The sequence below is a fragment of the Mytilus galloprovincialis genome, chromosome 8, assembly GCF_965363235.1.
Source record: "Mytilus galloprovincialis chromosome 8, xbMytGall1.hap1.1, whole genome shotgun sequence".
In the NCBI taxonomy this organism is placed as follows: Eukaryota; Metazoa; Mollusca; class Bivalvia; order Mytilida; family Mytilidae; genus Mytilus; species Mytilus galloprovincialis.
This window is the reverse complement of record NC_134845.1, coordinates 75,002,866-75,013,005: the sequence shown is the minus strand read 5'-3', so window position 1 is coordinate 75,013,005 and position 10,140 is coordinate 75,002,866. Positions and strand designations below refer to the sequence as shown.

The 10,140-nt window shown below is 32.5% G+C and overlaps 1 long non-coding RNA gene across 1 annotated transcript; it reads right to left on the bottom strand.

The window, feature by feature from the left end:
- Window positions 1-1,802: 1,802 nt before the first annotated feature.
- LOC143043518 (uncharacterized) lies at window positions 1,803-5,766 on the bottom strand. The gene is made up of 3 exons (XR_012968436.1): window positions 5,524-5,766; window positions 4,497-4,671; window positions 1,803-1,956 (listed from the first exon to the last, which is right to left on the bottom strand). It is a non-coding gene; the product is annotated as an uncharacterized LOC143043518 (long non-coding RNA).
- Between the last annotated feature and the right edge of the window lie 4,374 nt (window positions 5,767-10,140).

Sequence of the window (10,140 nt, the reverse complement as noted above, 5' to 3'; positions counted from 1 at the left end):
GCAAAGTATTGCTCTCAATTGATAATGAGTTAATACTAGTTATGCGACGACATGCAGAATGATTATATAATATGGATTCATTTATTTTCGTTGATACCAATTCTCGTTTGCTCAGAAAAAAATTATTGTCATGGATATTTGATCTATGGTTGTTCCAATGTTTGCATAAAAGAAATTTACAAAACTTGAACTTCGTTGAACATTTGACTTCAAACCATGAAATCCATTAAAATTGGTATCCCACGAAAAATTAGCAATCCACAATATAGCAATTTGCGTATCTATTAGGATTTCCCTGCATTGATAAGAAAGTAAGGCTATTAGAAGATTTGTTGTACCAAGGATGAAAAAGCTACAGTTACCTTAAAAAATAAACGTTTTAGTCGTCGTAATGATTTGGTCGACATTTGGTCCAAGGCCACAGTTATCGTCCTTTTGTTGTTTTCGTTGTATATAGTCGAATATAGTCCCTAGTCTGAACAGTGTATAACTTGGATTTTTAATATGATACACTTTCCTAATCTATTTCTTGATATTTAATGTATGAAATATTACGTAGGGGGATGGAATTACATGTTTTAAAAACTTGGGTGCTGGGTCTTTATGTTAAGTTGTTATTTGGTCCAGTTCAAAAAGGTCAAATTTTATTACGTCTGAAGATGTCAAGCAGAATTTTAAAATACACAGAATTGCCATTTTTTTAAAGTAAGGGCTGGCAGAAGTTTCTATAATTTCAATATCATGTGTCCCACTAGCAAAACACTACACTAATAAAATCTTTTTGGGATTCGGCAGGTGCGATTTTATTTAATTTGAATTTATTATCTAAAAGAAATGCACAACGAAATAAACCGTGTTCTCGGGCCTGTGGATGAAATGTAACCAATGATAACGGATATTTTAAATATATGTTATTGAAATAAGATCCTTATTCCCTCGATTGTGATTTGGAAAGATGCCATATGTCACCATAAAAGTAATAGGTAATTTGCAAGTGTCCAGTTATTCGATTCTTATGAACCTTGATTCGCGCCTAAATATTGTTGTGTTTTCTCTCTCTTAGATTCTAATTTCTAGTTAGTTTTCTGTTAAAATATTTTACAATGAACTCTTGTTGGCCAGATTGTTGTTTTTGTTTAAGCGATTTATTTTTTGATCATCCACTTATAACTGTTTTGGGACGACAGAACTATGGTAAAACGATGGCCTCAAAATTATATGATACACTGACAGTTCAAGTGTTGCAATCTTTAAATCAGTTAGTTGGGATCTAGATCTTGGATTTCATCAATGCTAGTAGTCTTTTCCTAAATTATTTTGATCATTGTCATATTGCCTATAAGTTTCAAATGGTACCAATTCTAACATCGGCCTTCTTGTTTACATTGAAGATTGTTGTGTGTGTGTTTTTTAACATAGGCTATATGTATCAGGAGGGTTGAGATATAAACAAACACACTTAACTCTTCTAATTTTTCTTCAACTTTTAGACTTTGTTAGTCTACTTTATTATATTTCGTTAGATCATTTATATGTTTTGGAGTTGAACTAGTATACATTATTGTTAAGGGGCAAGCTGCAGCCCACTTCCGGTTTCGGGATTTTCTCGTTTCGTTGGATACCACCTGGTGGCCATTGATTGTTCCTGCTCTTTGGTTGAGATTTTGTCCCCTTGACACATTCCCGTGTCCATTTTCAGTTCTATTTTAATTTTGCAGTAAATGAATTGATAACAGGGTTAGAATAATAAATGCAGGGCTATTTATACAATACCTATAGTTTCCAACATATATTACCTGTACATAGCTATGAGTAAGTTTAGCAACATTATTACAGCTATCAATCCATATAAGGCTTTTAAGTAAGGCACAATGTATAGACCAAGTTGTTCCGGACATCGCTGTAAAACCCCAGTCTGGTAAATTGTTCGGTTGAATGTACAGTCTGGCTCAGTCACTGAAAAAAAGTAAGTTAACATAGATTGTAGAGATTTGGGGATATTAAGTTTAAGATCCCATATGTCTTTAAATGATATACGTTTAGCGTTTGTCAACATGTATGGAAGATAGTGAACTATGAAGTCTTCCTTAAAGTAACCATGGAAGACAATTACTTCATACACAGAAGGAATGCTAAGTGTCGATTCGTTGAACCCTTTGTCCATCAAAAGCTACTATCTCGTTGGCAGAAAAAAAATCATGCATTATGTCAATTTCACAATTATGACATCTTCCTTTAATCAGGTTTTGCGAGATTTTTGCATCTACCTTGACATTTGCATCTACCTTGATCATTTTATGAAAAATAGTTTTCAACACGTTTACACTTATGAATGAGTGAGTAAAGTCTCTCAGTACACTTTATACTATGAAAAACATCTATAATATTAAAATTACGAGGTCCAATTTGTCAGTTGTCATCACGTAAAAACGACGAATCAAAGAATTCAACTTTATATATAACTAATATAGTACAAAGGTGTAGATTGAAAATTACACCACTCCAGGCCCTTTTCTTTTCCACGTAATTAATATTGCCAATAATTAAGAAGTTCCGGGTTGAGTCCGATACCGATACCAATAGTATATTCACCTGTTACCTATTACCTTATTTGTACGTTCCGCATCTGACAGGCGCACCACCAAACGGTGTATTCAGGATTAATATGCTATATACACGAGTCATATTCACAGGGTTGACACTACTAGATTGTCAAATTGTTACCTATTGTAGCATTTTAATCAGTAAAACTTTCTAAGATAACAATACGAATACTAAAAATTTGGACTAAAATAAGGCGTATAGGTACAGTTTTCAATTTGTATCTTATAATCGGCATGACTTTATCAGATGACAATACTAATATTAAAATAAGGCTTGCGCATAGTTATATACTTTAATTCAGTCACGGACCCGCGATATCACGGGTGTGTTCTAGTGGTATATAATATTCTGTATCCTTTTTTTTTTTAAATGATAATAGATTTAAAAAAAAACCGCCATTTTGAAATTTCAAGGTAGGTACATAGATAATATCGTTCAGAATGAATACACAAAAATATTTGTTAACGAGAATAGCTGTTTGCTTGCAAATGGTTGTATTCTGGGCAACAGTATGAATTATATTGTTTTATGGTGAATAGCAAATGAATTATTGCCATATAGTTCGATTTTAACTCATGTTTATCCATTTGATCGTAAAATTAGGACAAAGCGATACTTAACTTCACATACTTCATTACTAGTCAAAAGAACATGTAACGGTTGACTAGAAGTCTCTTTTCTAAAATGTCCATACAGAGTTTTATCATTTAGACGACACACTATGCAAAAAAATGTTCGTCTTGAAAAATATAAAATTGTTCGTTCTAACTTTCATTGCAAATATTTGACAACCGGGCAAAACAATAATACAGCTGAAATGCTTTCTTATGATATGGTTTAGACATATTTTCAGTAGATGCATTTGAATTTGAAATATTATGGTTAATGTCACTTGACTAATAGCAATATAATGTTGTAATTCTTTATATTTGAAATGACTATAATTGTCATTTTTGCTGCTGAATCTTTATTTTTTTAAGTATTGTAATTCCCATAAATAATACTATAAATTGTAGGTTGATGTGTTGCTATGTTATGCGTTTTGATATTCATGAACGTAAATGTATTTATGCCATATTTGAATGTCGAACCTCACCATTGTAATGAACAGTAAAAAGATGTAAAAACATAAGTAGATACACGTTTGGATGTATATCAAACCATATAAGTCCATCTTAATATATAAGTCTATAGTAAATAATTACAAACTTCTATGATTTGCAATGAATAAAAAGTATAACTACCGTAATCTTGCAAATATAGATTATGAAATTAAACGCTGTAAGTACAGAAGATATGCATATGATTGTTAAGATATAAGGATGAGGCTTAGAAACGGGCAGAATCCTTATATCGTTGATATGTCAAGTCAATGCACTATTATTGTCTTTATACTGCAATCTTAAATAGTACATTTTCGACTGTTGTTTAGTGTGTATGTAAGTATTTGATTTAAATATCGGGAAACTTCCCCCTTTTATAAAAAGGCCTCATATTATGCAGGCGGGGAAATGTACAGCACAATGAAATGTACATCTACCTCCAGTTAATGATGAACAAGTTTGTTTGAGAATGAACTAAAATATCAACAATAAGCATAAAACATAATGATATATAGTTTCCAAACCAAAAATATAAAAAAGTGAAATATGTTTTTTTCTTCTAAAAATTGCAAAAGAAATAAGTTTATGTCGTTGTATACATTGGAACTAAGAACAGGTTAAATAGGTCGTATGAATAATTAATTAATAATTTCGTCAATTTCTATTTAAATATTCATGACGAAATGTGACATCAGTTCAGTGACTGTATATGACTTAGAAATATACAGTCAACACATTTTGACTGCTCAAAGAGAACGAGTGCAGTATAAATAAAATTAATAATCTTACATGTGTCACCATCCAAGTTCAACTCTCCAAATAACATCCAGTAGCCATTTTGTGTGATCTTTTCAATTTGTGACCAGCTGAACTCAGAATTTGGATATAATAATGCATAGAGGGATATGTTGTAACACATCATTATCACTGTCATTATAATCATGAAGGCAAATGTATCCGAAAACTGGAATTAAACAATGTATTAAAATTAAGAAGAAAAAAATCTCAAAAAATTATAGATTTTTGTTAATTCAATGTTCAGTGCCGAATATTTTATCAAGATTTAGTACAACCTAAAAGAAGAGCTTTAATAAAAGCCAATTAACAGGCCACACAGTTACATATAAAGCAATACAAGACATTTACATTTCCGCAACTAACAAAACCCAAAGGCCCAGGGATTAATACGCACAAAATATGATGGTCAATAAAATAACTATCCACATGTTAATTTGCAATTTGAAATGTTTTAGAAAAAATAAAGTCACAAACATACCAAAGTCCCTAATCAAATGGATGTTTTTTTTACCTTCAGTATGATGCATGCATTAATTTAAACAGTACTTCTTAAAATCATTGAAGTTATTAAACCTGATGTTTTTTAGTCAGCTATTTCGTGTGTTTTTCTGTCCTATATTTTCTCTCATTTGTTTGTATTGTAATCCTGTCATGTAATGTTGTCATTTTAATGTTATATTAAACATTGCAATTAAAGCGGGAGGTTTGGTATGACACAAAACCAGGTTCAACCCACATTTTTTTTTCTTGAAATGTCCTGTATGAAGTCAGGAAAATGGCCGTTGTTACATTATAGTTTCTGTGTGTGTAACTTTTTTTATGTTGTGTTTCTGTTGTGTCGCTCATTTGTTATACTGAAATTACAGACACTACCTCAAAAAATATAAGAAGTAATAAATATACAAAGATCATACGAATTATTTACTACATATCATTTGTGACAAAGATTATCAGTTAAAGAAAATATAAATCTGATAAAATTATTTAAACTAAATTAGAATAAGTTCCCTTTACTTACCATTTTCTGAATCATCACTAACTTTGGTCCAAGGGTCTCTGACATACAAAACAAATTAAGTATTCTTATGCATAGCATCATGAATGCAAGCACCAACAATATTTTCGACGCATAACGGTTATTAGGGGTTTCGCCAAATCTAAATAGCATTCCAAGGGAATATGCAGCCATCGATATCCAGTCTAATCGGTTCCACCAGTCATTGGCATATTGTTTCCATTTTTTTCTAACCAAAGCTACAACATGCTTAAAACACAAGTTGAAATAAAATTAAATGCGCATGCAGAAAACATGACGGCACATAAGATATTCATATATTCGAAATACAACTGGAACTTAGATTATTGATAAAATATTCTATTAATTCAGTTTTCGAAAATGTGAAGTGCAAGTAATAAATTTCGAAATCATCAAAACAAATGATATCATCTTATTTCATATGATTAAGTAAATATAATATTATTTTACCGATTAGTTCAGGAAGAGATTTTTTTCAACAATATCAATCAATGTAACCTCATCGTAACAGACATTTATGAGTTTTGAACAGCGGTATACTACTGTTGCCTTTATATACTGTTGTTATTACTCGACAAATAGCGAGACAAGATTTGTGAACAACGTATCATGTGATGCATGCATATTATTATTAGCCTGCTGGTCTAAAAGGGGTATGGCATTTAAAATCATGAGTTACGAATATTGAAATGCCGTGGCATTTTTGTGGAAACTGCATCCTCTCATGCGAAGTTTAAATATTGCAATTGCAAATAGGACCAAATGCTCCTTTGATTGAATGTTCCCTTACACATGTATACCCCTCAGAGCAAAATGACTATGATGTAAAAACAACTGCAGATATCTCACGTTTGCCACAGTGTTTCAATTTGTTGAAAGTACTCCGTCCAAAAGCATGTATATTTTTCAGTGATAAGGTCGCTTCATTTCTTGCATTTTTCTATTTCGAATGTCGAATCTCCGCTCGATTTTATGTCGTGTATTCTGTGTTAACGATGGGGAATAAATTTGTTGTACTTTTCATATGCTCACAATGATTGAGTAGTCAACAAGTTTTTAATGTGATGAGACCACATCAATCTAATTTCTTGTTCTACGGATTTTTGGACTCATACAATATTTAATTTGCAAATTTTTGATGCGAAACTTGAAAAGTAAAGGCGAGCTATTATACCAAGAAATAATTGAATAATTAGATGTGGTATATATGTATGTGTGCCAATGAGACAATTCACCATCCAAGTCATAATTAGGTTGGGAACAACCCCTCGGTGTTATAAAATATCTCTTTTATGAGGGGTTAATATAAGTTATAATATATTGTTTTGTAAAAACACTTTTTACTGCAAAAGGGCTTATATTTTCACAAAGAACTATGTATCCATCTGTAATAAATGGTCAAAACATGTCCCCAAATTTTGTAACACATATCATTTACTTATTAACGTTATTAAAAATAAGTGGACCCCTCTTTAAAAAAAGTTGTTTCAAATATGATGCATTTCTCCTCTTTTTATGTAAAAATTTCTAAGCTTTTCCAAGAATTTATTTAGTAGCACTATACAAATCCTTGTTTTTCTCTATTTTATTTTCTACAACGGTAAAATGACCCCTTGCATGAGGAAGGGTTGTTCCAAACCTGATAATAACAAATTAATGTCATAGTTGGGCCTTTCTCACAGGGCTTGGACCCAAACCAAACAGCAAGCTATAAGGGAATCAGGCTCCCCAAATTTACTAGTGTACACAAATCAAACAGGAAAACCAACGATCTAATTTATATTTACAAACGGATAAATACCTAAGAACCACATTAACAAACGATAACTATTAAACAACAGGCCCCCGAATCAATCCGGATAGGTCAACGAAGATACAACCGTTTCACAAATGATATCGGATATGTTCCTTTCTACAATCCCTTCCCTTTCATGAATTTGACCTACTGAATTAGACTATTCACCGGATTTGTTATTACATAAGCAACACGACGGGTGCCACATGTGGAGCAGGATATACTTACCTTTCCGGAGCACCTGAGATCACCCCTTGTTTCTGATGGGGTTCGTGTTGCTTATTCCTTAGTTATCTTTGTTGCGTTATGTTTTCTATTGTTTTCTGTTTGTCTTTTTCATTTTTCGCCAGGCGTTGTCAGTTTTTATTCAATTCATGAGTTTGACTGTCCCTCTGGTATCTTTCGTTCCTCTTTTCTTATGAGGAATGTAAGTAAGGGCGAAGAAGACCAATGAACATGCATTTTCTCCTGTTAAATATTTATATCGGAGCACTCCTACCTGAGATATATAGGTTTAGTGATTTATCAAATTTTTACACAGATATTTACACGGTGGGTGGGGTGCTTATAGGTTTGAAATAATTAAATGAAGGTAGGATGTGATTACAACACAAGTGTTATCAGTTTAATTGACGTCTAGAGCTGACATGCCAGTAACTGCTAGTAGTTGTTTGTTATCTATGTATTATTGTCATTTTGTTTATTTTCTTTTGTTACCTCTTCTGACATCAGACTCGGACTTCTCTTAAACTGAATTTTACTGTGCGTATTGTAATGGGTTTACTTTTCTATATTGGCTAGAGGTATAGGGGAGGGTTGAGATCTCAAAAACATGTTTAACTCCGTCGCTTGTTTGCGCCCGTCCCGAGTCAGGAGCCTCTGGCCTTTATTAGTCTTGTATGATTTTTAATTTTAGATTCTTGCGTATATTTTGGAGTTTAGTATGACATCCATTATCACTGAACTGGTATATATTTGTTTAAGGGCCAGCTGAAGGACGCCTCCGGGTGCGGGAGTTTCTCGCTTCTGCATTGAACGACCTATTGCTGTCTGTTCTATGGTAGGTTTGTTGTCTCTTTGACACATTTCCCATTTCCATTCTCAATTTTATGTTAATATCCTTTTATAGTATTTACAAAAAGAAAAAAACGGTGCGGGAAATGGACATGATTACATTTCCGGATGCGCGAAGCGGCAATATATAAAAAAATCTGTTTTGAAAAAATATAGGTGCGGGTGGGTCCGTTGAACAAGGAATTAAATCGTTGTTATACTTGTTACACCTTTTTTCACATTTTACCATCGTTTAAAACACATACACTAGAGCTACTGATAAATTAAAGTGATAAATGTTTACGTGTAAATAAAAAACCAATAGATAGCATATTTAAAAAGTATTTAAATGAGAGTAATCGAAATATTTGTCCAGTTTCATATTTGGAATCAATTAGTGTACGCCTTTCTTCTATACAATCAAAAGCTTGTTCTGGTTACATATACCTTGTGAGTGTTTTTGAAAAGTTTTTACCAAAAGTTTTACCCTAATTCAATCGATAGTCATACTACTTTTTCTTGATTTTGTAGCTGTAGGTTACGGGTTTAACTTTGATCTCCAGTGCTGTACAACTTTGTACTTTTTTCACTTTCGATCTTTTATATCTGGGCGTCACTTGTAAGTCCTGTGTGGACAAGGCGCGTTTTTGGCGTATTGAATTTTAAACCTGATGCTTTTTGTTATCTATTAATCATGTTTTTCTTTGTCTAATATGTTCTCCTATTTATTTGTATTGTAGTCCTGTAATATTATGTTGTCATTTCAATGTTATATTTAACTTTGCCATTAAAGTGCGAGGTTTGGCATGCCACAAAACCAGGTTCAACCCACCACTTTTATTCCCCTTTAAAAGTGTCCTGTACCAAGTCAGGAAGATGGCCATTGTTATATTATTGTTCGTTTCTGTGTGTGTTGCATTTTAACGTTGAGTCGTTTGTGTTTTCTCTTATTTTTGAGATATTGAGATAAGACGTGGCACGGTACTTGTCTATCCCAAATTCATGTATTTGGTTTTCATGTTATATTTGTTATTCTCGTTGTGTTTTGTCTGATGATTGGTCCGTTTCTGTGTGTGTTACGTTTCGGTGTTATGTCGTTGTTCTCCTCTTATATTTAATGCGTTTCCCTCGGTTTTAGTTTGTTACCCCGATTTTGTTTTTTGTCCATGGATTTATGAGTTTTGAACAGCGGTATACTACTGTTGCCTTTATAGACTATTGTTATTTTGCAACTTTTTCTTGATTTTGTAGCTGTAGGTTACGGGTTTAACTTTCAGAGACACTATCTATTGGACGATTTGGATATTTTTTATGCAAATGTATCGTTTCAGACTTAATATGTTTGTTTTTATGGTACGTTCACTATCTGTTATTATGTTTTTTATGAGGTGGGTGGAAAAATTGGAAAATGAACCACACAGAGGTATACAAAATTATATTGTTAAATAAGAATGCAAATAAAGCATTTTGTACCTTCTTGAATTTATTTTTGTCATGTAACGGGATCATTTTTATAATACGGCGTATAAGCGTATGTTTAAGTTCAAAGCAGTTTCACTCACGAAGCGAAACAACTGCTTTGTCAGGATAAAAGTTACTGATCCAAAGTCCATCAATGTATTTTTTATTCGACATTATAAGATCTAGTGCCCCTATTGTATAATTTGTTTCTATTTTACCGTAAGCAAGCCGATGGAATCTTCTTCACTGCTTTCGTATGCATTTACCAGAAAGCCTGCCACAACATATAT